This window comes from Pimephales promelas, chromosome 3, assembly GCF_988280905.1.
Source record: "Pimephales promelas chromosome 3, fPimPro1.hap1.1, whole genome shotgun sequence".
NCBI classification, from domain to species: domain Eukaryota; kingdom Metazoa; phylum Chordata; class Actinopteri; order Cypriniformes; family Leuciscidae; genus Pimephales; species Pimephales promelas.
Genome location: NC_142771.1, coordinates 20,237,968 through 20,252,745, shown reverse-complemented (window position 1 = coordinate 20,252,745; position 14,778 = coordinate 20,237,968). Strand labels below are relative to the sequence as shown.

Below are 14,778 nucleotides of genomic sequence, written 5' to 3'. Positions count from 1 at the left end.
TTTTTAACAATAATGAAAGTTAGTAGGTGTAAAGTTAACTATAGTCAACAGAATGTGTTAAAGATGCAGTATGCAATATTGACAGCTAGCAGTTCAAATGGGTACTGCCGTCCAAATTCGAGACTCGACACTCACGCTCACTCATTGCTAATTTTCACACAGGTTGCGTAATTGTTAGTTGATTAGTTGAATATAGTTGATTCATAAGTTGTTAATATGCCTCCGGACATAGAGCTTTTCAGATGGATGCCGAGGCTTTTTAGGTCAGGTAGAATCATTGTTTGCTGACGTCCGTGGCTAAAATATGCTGTGTTTTCCGCTAGCTGGCAACCCGGGGTGTCGAAATACTATTGGGTGAACTGGTAGTGGGCAAGATCACACAGACCAGAACAAAAGCAGACATTCCGTCACGAAACTCATATTTCAAGTAAAGGATGATGTACATCCAGCCAGTTGTTCTCTCAAAATAAACCCAGAGAGGGTGATGAGGGCTCCGATGCTATACGCGAAGCTAGATGTACATTATCCGGCTTATAACACGGCTACTTGCCACATAAGTAAATAATAAGAAACGAAATATTGATTTGAGTGTAAATATTTTATCAGGTCTTCAAACGCTAAGCTTCCGCAGAGAGAGCAGTTGCAAGTTCAAACTAGACGGACATTTAAGAGATACGGTTTACAGTCATACAGCTTTTATTACACAGCATTTCACCACATAAATAATTATGGAGATAAGAGATATTGATTTCAAATTAAACTGTTTTAAAATCGTACCTGTTTGTATCTCATAATCGAGTCCAGCGAGTCCACTGGATGGCATAATTAAATAACTGTACACAAAAACATTGATTCGACTGAGTTTTAATATTTTAATAGCTCACCAAATGCAAAACTTCCACAAAGAAAAAAACTTTCCTAGCAATGTATAGCGCTGCTCACTTCAGTAACCAGGATTAGTCTGTGTTATCTGTTTTGAGTGGTCGTTCTCTGGGAATAACACACCGCTGGATGGTGCGATTGACCAATCAGAATCAAGTATTCCACGGAGCCTTGTAATAAAGTAGAATAACTTGCTGTAGCATTGTTTTTTGAAGAAAACTTAGACTGGTTCCTAAATATCTGCAAACGTATTATGGTATTTTATGGTACTGTAGTAACCTTAAAAAAGTTACACAAAGCACCTTTAAAAGGACCATCAAAATAAAGTGATTTTTTTTCCACAAAAGGGCATTGACAATTTTCAACTTTCAGTTATCTGATTATCAATATAATAATGTATAATGTATTGGAATCTGTATTAGTCTATATGGTTTTATATATGGATGCATCGATTTGGGCCTTTTTGGCCCTTCAATGATAGTGATACCAGTTTAGTTCATTTTAGTTTTATTTTAAACATGCGTGAAATGAATGTATCCTTTAATATTTTATAATCTTAGAATTCATAATAATTCATTAGATTGTAATGAAAAAATATGTAATAATTTACATGTTAATATTTAATATAATCTTTCATTATAATCATAGTAATCTTATTAATACCAATTTGAGATAATTGTTTTGTGTTATAGCTGTTAAAAAAATGAATTAAAACACTGCTATGCGAGAAGTAACTCATTATCCCTTCCAATTAACTCAAGGTAATAGTTTTTGTTCAACAAAAGTAATTACATCTCAATAGGAATCACATTGCAATTAAAATTACATCAGAATTCATTTTACCTCTTATCTCAAGCTCTCTGTTATCATCTAAGAACAGGAACTTTTGGAGAGGAAACCTGGAAAACCTGTTTGGTAGAGAGACAGAAAGAGAGAATGAGAAAACTGTATACATGTAAGCATTTTTGTATTTTTTTTCTTTTTTGAGGAAAAAAAAACATTGAGAGGTATATATTTCTGTATAAGTACACAATGCAACACTCATTGGGATACAACATGCCAGGTAAGAATACAAGAATTAAAAGGGATAGTTTCATAACTCAGCCATCAAGTTGTTTCAAACCTTCAAACCAGCTGTTTCTATTTTGAAGAATGTTTGTAACCAAACTGTTGATGATCCCCCATCGACTTCCATAGATTTTTTTTTATCCTACTATGAAAGTCAATGGGGCCCATCAACCATCAGGTTATCAACATTCTTCAAAATATCTTCTTTTGTGTTCAGCAGAAGAAAGAAACTCATAAAGGTTTTTTTTTTTTTAACAACTTGAGTAAATGAGTAACAGAATTTAACTTTTTGGGTGAACTATCCCTTTAAGGTCAGCAAAACTGTTACTTCCTCTCAGTCTGTTGTTCTTTCCTCAGAGGGAAAGAAATTCTGAGAGAGAGAGAGAGAGAGAGAGAGAGAGAGAAAGAGAGAGAGAGAAAGAGAAAGAGGAATATGTCTCCACTGACAGTTGAAATGTTAAATGTGAAGCATTAAATCTTGATCTGGGTACATTCACGCTGTACAATGGGGAAACTAAAGAAAACCACATTCTCTGGACAGAGAATAATCAACTGATTGGATAACTAATCATTCAAAATGAACACTCATATTGAATGCCAAATGTAGTTATTGTATACAAAAAAAAAAAACAGCAGTGAGGATTTAGTGCATTCTGGAATTATGCCTGAAAATCGCCCGATTGTCTGCCGTGAACTAAGACTGCTTATCTCTTCTAAATCAAAAATATGAGCAGCTTCAGTCAGTTTTGGCTGTGTAATTTGTCTGCACTGCACAGGATGAGAGCATTGTTCAAACCTAACACTTGCCAAGCACCAATATTAAATGAAGTTGTTCGTCAGTTGGCTGATTTTTTTTGTTTGAAACAGCATGGTTTAAATAAATCTCATTGTAAGAATGAGTCTCAACCCTCTCTTATTTAAGAGACTTGACTCAAATGAAACAGTCTGTTGAAGAAAACACATGTGCCTTGCCTTCTAACAGCTTCCTCCTCTGGGATGCCTTGAGTCATTTTTTCCTCTAGAATTCCACGTGGCAAATAAATGAAAAGGAATAAATTTGCAATGCGTCTTCTTCACGTTTTTGTGCAATTTCAAGCTTTTTTACGATGCCTAACACAAACGACCTGCGCGGTTTGTCACTCAATGAAATTTGTGTGCAGTTCTATACAACATTTGTTCACAATTCACTATGGAGAAGATCAGCCAAAACACTCTATCTTTAAAGAACTCCCATCTGTGCCTTTTACCCCAGAAAAAATACAATGTTTTGATAAACAGCTATTGACAACTGCATCGACACTTATCCCTTTCGACACAAGCGTGAAACCCAGAGGTTCAAATTCTTGCCCATTTTCAACACAACTGACTTTTAGAAAGCCAGCCAGGATTAAACCCCATGGGGAGGATTATGTAATCTCACAGAGAAATTCTCTCTTGACAGAGGCCATGATAAGAAGGAATCCATGTAGAAAACCATGCGCGGCAGATGTTAATGAGGCGAGGAGGGGAAATTTGTGCGTGATCTGATGTGATAGCGATGAGAGAGGAAGACAAAGATAAACATTTGTGAGTGAGTGCATGTGAGGAGGGACAGATAATACAAACACTAGCTGTGTCTGAAACCGCTTACTCGTTCACTCATTCACTAATCCCTATATAGTGTATGGCATTTGAGTGCACTATATCTGCAAGGAGTGAACGAGATGAAGTGAGTGAATTCGGACGCTGACGTTTACACTGTGCGTCGGAGAGTTGGAGCTGTCGCAGAAAAGGCTTCGTCACGCGTACTGATAAAACTTATCTTATCTTACATTACCTACTTTATAAAATAATATTAACAACAATAACAATCATAATGACTTTATTTTGTAATTATACCTCCGTGCCAGCTTTGTAGTTTCATCGACTGAAATTGTACATCAACTCTCACGTTCACAGATGACGTGTTGTCGAGCGCCCTCCGGCGACCGTTATTATGTTCAAAACGACGATTAACGGATATTTTTCAAATCCTCCACTGGATGTAATGTAATCTCTGGTTTAAACTTGCTCGCGCCGAACTTTCATCCGCTCAGTTCTCTCCGCATTGTATTGTGGGAAATAGGGCTTCAGCGAGTGTACATCGAATGTACACTCGAATTCAGAGAGGATTGTGGGTAAAAGTAGTGAATGAATGTAGGGAATGATGTCGTTCACTCAGAATTCGGACACCACTACAAAATGGCCGACACCCGATATAGTGCACTATATAGTGGATAGGGAGCGATTTCAGACACAGCTACTGCTTTAGATGGCAAAGAGGCATTTGTAAGCAGTTTCATATGGTGAGTGGCGACAAGTTTATACAAAGTGAACTGTCACACACAACAACAAAAAAAAAAAAACACTCATCCCACATTTGCAGCAGCTGGAAGGGCCGAGGGCAACTTCCTATCAATGTTCAAACTTTCTATCAATCTGTGTTTTTATTGCATTTAATGACAGCTGCACAAAGGCAACCCAGAAGCTGTCACATCACTCACAGCGACACTGCACAAATACTTTCAAGCTGATATCTAAAAGAGCATTCCTCGCTCGATCACACTCTTCCATCCCTCCAGCTAAAAAGGCTAATATGAAGAAGAAACACCAAATGATTCCCGCACCATTTCCACACTGACTAGCACTCGCTATGCAACAACAACAATAATATAATATAATATAATATAATAGAGAGAGAGAGATTTGTGCTTGCCTCTGTTCAGCGTCTCTCCATTAACAACGAAGTTGTGAGTTGAATTACTTTAAAATAGCAATGTAACCCCCTCGTTGCTGAGAAATATAATGTATAATGCACTTCAATGAAAAACAGAGCATTAATATAGAAAGTGATTAAACTTCATCCTACCAAACAATCAAAAGTGGTAAGCTACTTGTCTTGAACTATTGAATCTATAGTCTCTCATTTAGAAAGAGAAGCATTATGAGAATAAGCAAACTGAAAGCCTCAGTCTCACAGCCCTCCATTCAGTGTTGCCAGGCGTATGATAATTTTGACCAATAATGAAAAAAAAAAATCCCATAATATACTATCGTTTCTGAATTTTGTGACGCTTCAATCGGAAGTCATTGTAATCATAGTGCTTTTATACTCATTGATCAAGCTGTGGATCTACATCATGATTGTGAGGAGAAAGTAAATGTGAGAGAGCACGGCAGAGATGGAGAGAGTGAGAGACCTTCCGTGTGTGCGTCATGAAAGCTACACCCCCCGTCAACAATCCGGTCAACCAGTTTATTTACTGGTTACAATTAATAATACTCTTTGGAACAGAATATGTGTCTGTTTGTGGGTGTTTGGTATCATTAGTCTAAATCCTGATTAAAAGGACAGCCTATCTGAGTGCGCACAGGCAGTGACTCATGTCTGTGTGAGAGCTGATGAATGTGTGTGTGTGTGTGTTTGCATAACATCTGCCATTGCATATCTGATCAAGTTAGACAAACCCTCCAGAGAGGCCCTCATGACATCTATAAATACCTTGGTCCCTAAAATACCCTAAAACAATATACAACCAAGATTATTTCCAAGATTGAAAAGAAAAAGTCAGAAAATCATAATCAACAAACAGGAATTAATATGTCACGCATCTTAATCTGTTAGAAGATAATACCAGCATCAAACTTCCTGTGCAGGTAACAATAGCAGCCGACTCAACCGCTGTAATCGCCACGCCTACCACTAACCTCCGGTTGCCATGACGATGAAGCACTTGTGAAAGGTGCATTAGGCCTAGAGGCTATCAGCAGGTTTCACTTACTCACCAAGAAAACAACACACACACACACACACACACAAAAACATGAACACTTACAGACTATTTGTTTATTTTAGGATGAGCATGAAAAAAGACATAAGTTTGAATGAATCCTCTCTGATTACCTGCACCACATGTCCATTAGCACAATGTATGGGATCAAATGCTTGGAGCCGCTATGAGTGGGATGGATGGAAGGATGGATGGATGGTGGGAAAATGAGGGAATACATGGAAGTCCAAAGTTGAAGGTGACCAGACGCACACACAACATATCGTACACAGTATGAATAGCTTGAAGTGTTCTGTGAAGTGGATACATTAGCTGAAGCATTAAAGCACAACACAAACACACAAAGCAACAGATTAATTCTGTAAAGACTCTGTAGATCTGATCAGTATGGGGAATTTGCATATAATAATTAATAATTGATAATTAATAATTATTTATACAGGTTTGGATCAGATCAGCCTTACATGTTATTAAATCTCCTGATAAGGGATAATATATAAATTACCTGCATCTGCATGTGTATCTTGGTAATTAACCACAAGTTGATTGCAATTAATTAGATAGATCATGTTTAACAGACAGGTTAAAATTAGCTCACTTGTTAAAGCTTTAATCGACGAGAATACTTTTTGTGCGAAAAAACAAACAAAAATAACGACATGCAACGCATGCGCGAGAACTGAACTGAAGTTGTTGCAGAAAATTGCAATTCTCACGCAGGCGTCGTGGAAATCTCTTGAACTCTCGTCTCAGGCCTTTAAGGAAGAAACGTAATAGACGTTATTTTTGTTTGTTTTTTCCGCACAAAAAGTATTAGTGTCGCTTGATAAACTTATACTTGAGCCATATGGTCACATGGAATATTTAAACATTTTTTTCAATGACTTTCTGAACCGTCAAGTTTCGATCCCTTAGGCAGCCTATGTAGCAGTGATCCACCTCTCAAATTGAATCAAAAATATCTTCATTTGTGTTTCGAAGATGAACAAAGGTCTGCATGGGGGTGAGTAATTAATAACTTAATTTTCATTTTTGGGTGAACAATCCCTTTAAGTTTGCCACATCATAACTTTTGAACAAAGATGAATAAAGAAATTTTACACTCATTTCTGTCCGGCTCAGTGCAAAGATCATTTGAGCAAATTTTGGATAAAATTTGACCAATTTTGAAGGAGGAATAGCAAAAAAATGGAATACTGTACTTTTTTTTAAAATGGCCACTATTGCAATGGGTGGAGTCTTAATGTAAGATATTGAATGTAATCAGCATGAAGAGTGGAATTAGGTGTACTAAGTTTAATTTTTATAGATCAAATGGTTCAAAAGTTATAACCTTTAGAAGATTGAATTTTTGAACTGGTGGTGGCGCTATAGAGTTGCTCCTAGAGATTTCAAAATTGGTCCAATTACTTTTCATGACCATCTCAACAATTGCGCCAAATTTCATAATTTTCCTACTTAACACTTCTTAGAGCTGCAATTGTCTCCCATTTGAGAAAAATAAAAATAAACCAACAGATACAATATGGGCTATCCCCTTCTGGGCTTAGCCCCTAGTAAGGCCAAAATGGGGAAATTATTTATTAGTCTAATGTTTTTCCAAGTGATCAATGATTATATAGCTAAGCAATGTTATTCAGAGCTTTGTTGACTACTTATTCCATTGAACTGTTCCCCAGTCCATCTGTAATGCTTTAAAGAGAATTTGTACAATACGGCTCTCTTGGGCCCTATTAAGACCAAGGCCGAAGTGACTTTAATAGGGATGTTCATTCATTCAATTAGTCAAGCGAATGGATTGTTTTCTTGGGACTAGGTGGACAGCAACATCGCAGCTCTTGAAACTGGGTGGACATAACTATCCGTCATATATTCTCTCGTTCCCCGTTTGTTGCCAGTAACAACAAACTAATTTTTGAACATTACTAAACAAAATACAGATTAAAATATTACCATTTTAAAAAAGCTGCTGAAATATGATATATATGTGATGTGTGTATAATTTCAGAAACTATGAGTGCACTAAACACAGCAAAGAGAAGAAGCATTTGCCTGAGAATGTAACCATAGAAACGGTAGGCAACTCTAGCACTTTCTGTTAGGATCAATAAAATGAATTCAACAAAACAAGTACAGTCATTATTTAAAGCTTTGCCATTTTAAATACCAAAAATGTATCAAAACATTTAGTTTTCTTGAAGCAATCTGAAGGGTAGGTTGCAAGTGAAAGTTATGTTATTATTATTATTATTATATATAATCCTTTACGCAATATTTGTGATTCTTTTCAAACAGGAGCATTTTTAAATTGCTGATATATTTTAGTCATCAGGTCAAGAATGTAATTCAATTCTGTTAATTCAGAAAATGTCCATGAATGTGGCCGAGCAACTTGGACTAGTAAGCTGTTGTCTGTCTGACAGGAAGAGCCTCGCTCAAATGAGCAGCATACCAGTGGCATTTATGAGACGCATCATACTGTTTATTGGGATGTTGAGGCTGACTGTGCCAAAAGCTTCATTACTTAATAGCCAAATTATCTTCATTTGCTCTAAATTCAAAGTGCCCAAATAATGTTTTTTTGGAATATTACCTTTCACGCAATGTGTAGTGTAGCAATGTAAACAGTCTGCAAAGTTGTGATGCAGAAAGTGCACGATAAATAAAGACATTGACTCTCAAAAGAAAGAACAGCCTAATTGAGACATCAGGATTTCGAATCCCACTTTTGTGAGGGCCACACATACGTCTCTGTATAACAAATTTGCTCAGTGCCCATAGACTTCAATGACTGTCCCGAGAACAATGTTTACTTTGACCCACCCTCAAATGCTGAAGCTGGTGTCTCAAATGCTGTACACATGTCAAGAAGGCGCTGTTTCTGCTCTGCAAAAGCAAATTCTCTTTGTAAACACTTCCAAAGCACGGAGAGGTAAAGAGTGGTTAAAATTAGCACAGCGGTACAACAGCAGTATAACCTTTTGCCGATTGTTTCTCAAATATCCGTGAGGTCTAAAGGGGATTTATAAAACACTTATCCATTAAAGATGGGACAGTACCAACATTATTTGGACCAACATGCTCCTCAGAATCACAACCTGTAAGTATGATTAATTACTGATGTATATATTTTCTACCGGGTGTTCAAAATACATAGTTTTGTGTCTTCTATTGTGCTAGTTCTCCGGCTGTCATCCAAAATAAAAGTCTGTGCTTACATAATATATGTGGGTGCACTGTGTATAATTATTTTATATATATATATATATATATATACAGTATAAATACACACACATGCTTGTATATATTTAAGAAATATTGTCATGTATATACTGTATGTAGATTTATATATAATTTATATTATATATAAATATAAATATTTTCTATATAAATAATATTTTTTTCTTAAATAAACAGACTGTGTGTGTTTATTTATATACAGTATATACAACATAATTATACACAGTGCACCCACATTTATTATGTAAACACAAACTTTTATTTTGGATGCGATTAATCGAGATTAATCGTTTGACAGCCCTAACTCACGTTATTTCTAACTTATTGAAATAGTTCTGCTAAGCAGCTATGGGCTCACTATTACCTAAAATTGTGTCTGTTAATGCATATCATCTGTTGTTTTTACTATTTTGAGCAATGTTTGTTTTACAATCTTTAATGTTACATCAGTCATTCATGTTAGTGCTGCTTGGCTACAGTATGTGCCATTGTTGATGCAGTTAATGCAGTTCCGAAATGTTCACCGCGATAAATAAAAAATATACACATAGGTCGGTTGATGTACATACAGTACACTTGTTGATGCTGATGCAGTTGCAACGTCTCAGAATGCAACTCAAACTGAGCAGTGCATCACTCACTGAGAAACGTCCTAATCTCAAGTAGTCCTTGTGATGGAGGTTTGGGTTGAATAACTAGTTCTTCCAATGTTTCAGGATCGGACTCGCGCTAAAATTTTTATGGTGAAATCGACCCCATTGTTACTGTCTTTACAGTGTGTACAATCACTGAGGATTTAGGAAGGCTCCGGAGCAGAAGTTAAAGGATTAGTTCGGTATTTTAAAGCCCTGTTTTAATATTGCTTCTGAGGAAATAAAATGGTTAAGATTGAAATTTGAACAAATGCTGCTGTTTTGGCTGCTGTTTGAGCATCATTGAAAAAATGTGGTGATGTAGAAATTGCAATGTATATTATGAGAAATTTTTTCAACCTTGCAATGTAATGCAAAACTATTGTACGAGACCTTCAAAAGCCTTTAAAACAGCATAATAGGGGCACTTTAAACTTTGGAAGTGTTCTGCGAGAACAGCGACAGATGTTTATCAAGACTGGTATGTGGAGTGTCTCTGTGCATTTGTGTCTGTCTATTAACAGGTCCTTTGTGAAGCTTATTTTAAACCTCACACTTTTTAAATGCACAACAACTGATCATGTTTCTGTTAGAGTATAGTATATGTGTGTGAAAGGGAAAAGTAAATTTGTATGGTACAGTAAATGTCTCTGCATGTTTGTGTGTAGTATGTGATTTCCATTTAACTTCCATTGAACTAGATCAGTCTTTCAAAAAGAACATACAAAAACAGACTGGGGTCAAAAATAGAGAGCTCAAAAACGAAGGAAGAAAGTGAAATGGTGTAGGTAATGGCGAGATGTAGAAACAGATTGAATGCTGGTGGAATGTTGTGAAGACGAAATGAATGCTTTGTTTTTAAATTGACAAAAGGCTAAACAAAAAATGAAAATAAAAACAAAAGCACAAACTAATTATATAAGCCTGCATTTGATTACACCATTATAATGGTCACTTTCATAAAAAATCTACTTGTAAGTTTAAAATGCCACATATGCACATTTATTGTCTCCAACAACAAATATTATGTGAAATTTCCCTGGGCACTGAGCAAATTTCCCTAAAAGAGCGAGCATGGTTGGCCTTTCCGTCTGTGTGTTTCTGGATGCGGTCATTTTACGGCCACTATCACGGTCACATATGCCTGGGCTGAGACGGCATTTGTGGATGGTTCAATTTCGCACTGCGAGAACATGACCATGTCAGCACTACGGTCTCAACTCTCCATCATCGTGAAGGCTGGAGTCCCCTCTGCTGTTACCCAGCCCGCTGCCTACTCACAATGCAGATCCACGGGCATGTTTAACATTCGGGGAGACCTGAGGGTTAACGTAGGGGCGTTTCCTAAGCGTTTCTGATGGCGCAGTGAACCCAGCGTGTCATTGGGTGCATTGGGTGAGTGTCAGATTTCGATAGCTGCATTAAAATGGGTAATTATCCTCTGCAGAAGATGAAGCTGAGCTTTTCCCTTCAGACATGGTAGCTCAGACTGAGTCAGATGCAGAGATGGTCAGGCCAAAAATGCACAAGGGTAGTTCTGGGCCAGGGTTGATGCAGGAACTATGCACTGCGACTGAAAAAAGCACGCACAGGGACAGAGCCGATCCTGCCCTTCCTGGGGCCCTAAGCAAAAATCTGTTAAGGGGCCCTCCTGACCCATGTAAACCATTAGCCATTGCCAAACAGTCACACCTGCCAACTCCAGTTCTCCCACTACAATCCTCCCTCGTTTAGTTAGCACTAATGAAAATGTAATTCCTGATATCAGAAATTGACATTTTATGTTAATATCAATAATCCACATGATTCTGATATCAAATATGCATCCTGTGAATTAATAAAAGCTAAAATGGCTTGCCATTTCATGTCACTGTGTTTTTAAATGATAAAAGCAATACTTGATGGTTATTTACTGAGGAACATCCATCCATATTGACCAGTATGTCCAGCCAATCAACATTGTAAATGCAATATAGTCATTATCAATAGATTGCTTTCCATCTTGCTTTATTGCAGAGTTGTAACTAAACTGACTTGGAGACTAGATAATCATCATCTTGTTATAAAAGTATGAGCGCCTAATGAGGAGCGCCATAACGACTATATTGTACTAGTAACGGTTCCCCATAGATATTTTGGAAAATGCACGTTTAATTTCGTGCATAAGCATATGGAATCATGTTAACGCACAATGCGGTTATTTTTTCCGAGCTGCAGCTTAAAAACAAACACCGTTGCCCTTTGTATTATCAAGCGTAATCACATGAAAGTGCTTATACCACAAATTTTATTTCTCGAGCTATTATACTTCAAAAATGTTTGTTTGTTTTTTGAGGGGATATGCTGCGCGCTGTAAATCTCTTTTGGGTGGGATTAGGGGTGTGGAGTGCGTGCATTACACGCCAAAAAGTGCGTATTATATACACGCGAAAACTGAAGAAAAGAAAATCGAGATCTGAGGCTCCCAGATAAGGCAATTGTTTTAGTTGCAGATGCAGATGTTTTTAGTATCCTTCACATCCTCCTTCAACTTTGGGGTTTGAAAAGATTACAGAAAAAATGGTTTTCAGTGTTTTAAAAGGAAGAGAACAGTTGAAGCACTAAAAATTTCGTAAGACTAAAAACCAACTTTCAGCAATTTCCAGTTACGACACATGGGATCCAAATGTCTGAGACCACAATGAAAATCTAGATATAAGATTTACATTTTTGAGAGAGAAAAAACCCAGGTGGTGAGTGGTGTTTGAGTATGTAAAGCTCACCTTCACCGAGCTAAAGGGTCTTCTGGAGGGTTGTTAATATGTTGCTGACCAGTTGCTATTGTGTTCTGGGTGGTTATAGTGTTTGCTTACTGGCTCAAGTCAAAAGAGCACACACCTGTTTTTGAAGAAATTTATACTTTCATTTATTAAGAAAAGTATTAAACTAAATAAGATTTTAACATTGCTAAATATATATATATATACATTTCAAATAAATGCTGTTCTTTTGAATCCTGAAAAGATGTATATCTGCTTCCATTAAAAAAACAACAACATTAAGCAGCACAACTGTTTTCAACATTAATAATAATAATAATAATAATAGGAAATGTTTCCTGAGCAACAATTCATCAGAATTATGTCTGAAGGATCATGTGACACTGAAGACTGGAGTAATGATGCTGAAAATGCAGCATAGAAAAAATTTCTACTAATAATAATAATAATAAAAAAATATTTTTATATACTTCTTTTAAAACATACCAACAACAAACCTTTGAACTGCAATTTAAGTTTAATAGTTATCAATTGTTTATTTGTTTGGAATTATACTAAATAATAATAGTGACGCTTACATTTCATTTCAGGACTGTCACGCACACACACAAGCATGCACACACACACACACACACGAATCAGACAGACAGTTTCTTTTGCAGACCACAAGCTTATTTTAACCTAGTAACCCAGAAGTTGTCAAGATACGTTAGACCAGGGATAACACTATTACATCAGTAGAAATACTTGGGAGGTGCTTTTAAAGCAATTTTCATTCACTCAAATGTGGGTAACAAACGTTTGAGTTTGAGGAGTTCCAGCATAATGAGGGAGAGCACAGGTTCAGTCAACTCATCAGTGCACCAACATTTCCAATAAAAGACTAACAGCTTGTAACTTGATGCTTGCAGAGAGAGGTACATTGCTTGTAAAGCAAAGGTCTAAGTGTGGCTGGCATGCTAACAAATTGCAGGTTCAAGGCTCACAGCACCTGTGACCGTTGCTGCTGTAAGAAGAATAAAAAGAGGTCAATCTAAAAGAGAGAAGTAAGTCCAGATGTACACCAGCTAATGATGTAAAAGAATCAATACAGCATGTTCTGGCAATTACTTAAACTGATTTTAAGCAAAAGCAACATAAACTGATACTTCTCTATTTGTAACTTGTTTTGAGGTTATTTAATGATATAGCCATCAGCATTGAATATTGACACCACAGTGGACCAAGAACAAAGCTAAGAAGTAGATGGAAACACATGCATAAAATTCTGGCCAAAATATATTAATACATTTTAGTTAATATAAACAGCATGGCTTAAAGATTTTTTTTTTATTGAATATATTTTTTTTTAAACCTTCAAATGGCAAAATACTATATAGGGCAAGAAAATGTATTTCCAAACTTAAAGTACAATTTGGGTTTGGAATTTAGAATGAAAACATATATACAGTAAAAAAGGGGAATAAAGCTATATTAATACTTATTGAAACTATATTTATGTGTTTGGCATACAGGAAAATCAGGACTGCTTTTATAGTAGGGTAGTTTTTAGAGTATAGTCTACTGCTATAAAAGTGCACTAATCAAACTGTACAGCGGTCACTGATAGACTAATGCAATTATATAAAGTCTGAGTAAAAAGATAATTAAATTAGTTGTTAGAAAGTTAATTGAGCTGGATAGTAAGTGAACTTTCAGGTCAACATGTGAAATTTAGTAAAGCGGCAATTACAATCATACTTTTCCTCACTATATATACAATATAATAAATGTATTTGAAAAATTCCATTACAAAAAGGGCATATTTTGATTAGACACATTCTCAACAGTGTAAGGGTTTCAGGCAGCACATATTTTTCACACAAAATGCTATGAAAGTAATTATGCGATTCTGGTGTAACTCCTAGTTTCAACCTAAATATAAGATGAGAGTGCAGCAGAAAATGCACCTAAAGGAAAACTCTGGGCCGCAATTGGCTGAAAACTGAAACCCAAAATTAGTTTTTTTTTTTTAAATAATTATTACTCGAATTTAATTTATTACTGATTTATTATTAGGCTTTTAAATTCTACAATAATTTTACTAAATCTTAACTTAGAAAAAATACAAGGCAATAAAATAACCACACTTTTGTTTAAAAAGTAGCCTAACATAGTAAAAATTTGACAGATAATAGCCCTATATTTATATAATATTAAATATAAATATATCGATATATTATTCTGCATTCAGTTCTATGCTACAGCTTCAGATTTAACAGATTTATTTTTGACTGATTATCAAAATAAAGTATAGTCCTTATATTTAATTACCTTATACATAAGTTTAGTCCTTTATAATAAAACTATTAGGCTAATATCAGAGCATGTGAGCAGATCAGTGAACAA

General features: G+C 35.9%; 1 protein-coding gene across 1 annotated transcript in view; it reads right to left on the bottom strand.

The window, feature by feature from the left end:
• The window catches only part of stat5a (signal transducer and activator of transcription 5a), a 69,861-nt gene that overhangs the window by 25,203 nt on the left and 29,880 nt on the right, over positions 1-14,778 (bottom strand). Inside the window, exon 2 of the mRNA XM_039686759.2 lies at positions 1,726-1,790. The gene's annotated coding sequence lies outside the window, so the exon portion shown is untranslated. The remainder of the gene's footprint in view (positions 1-1,725; positions 1,791-14,778) is intronic.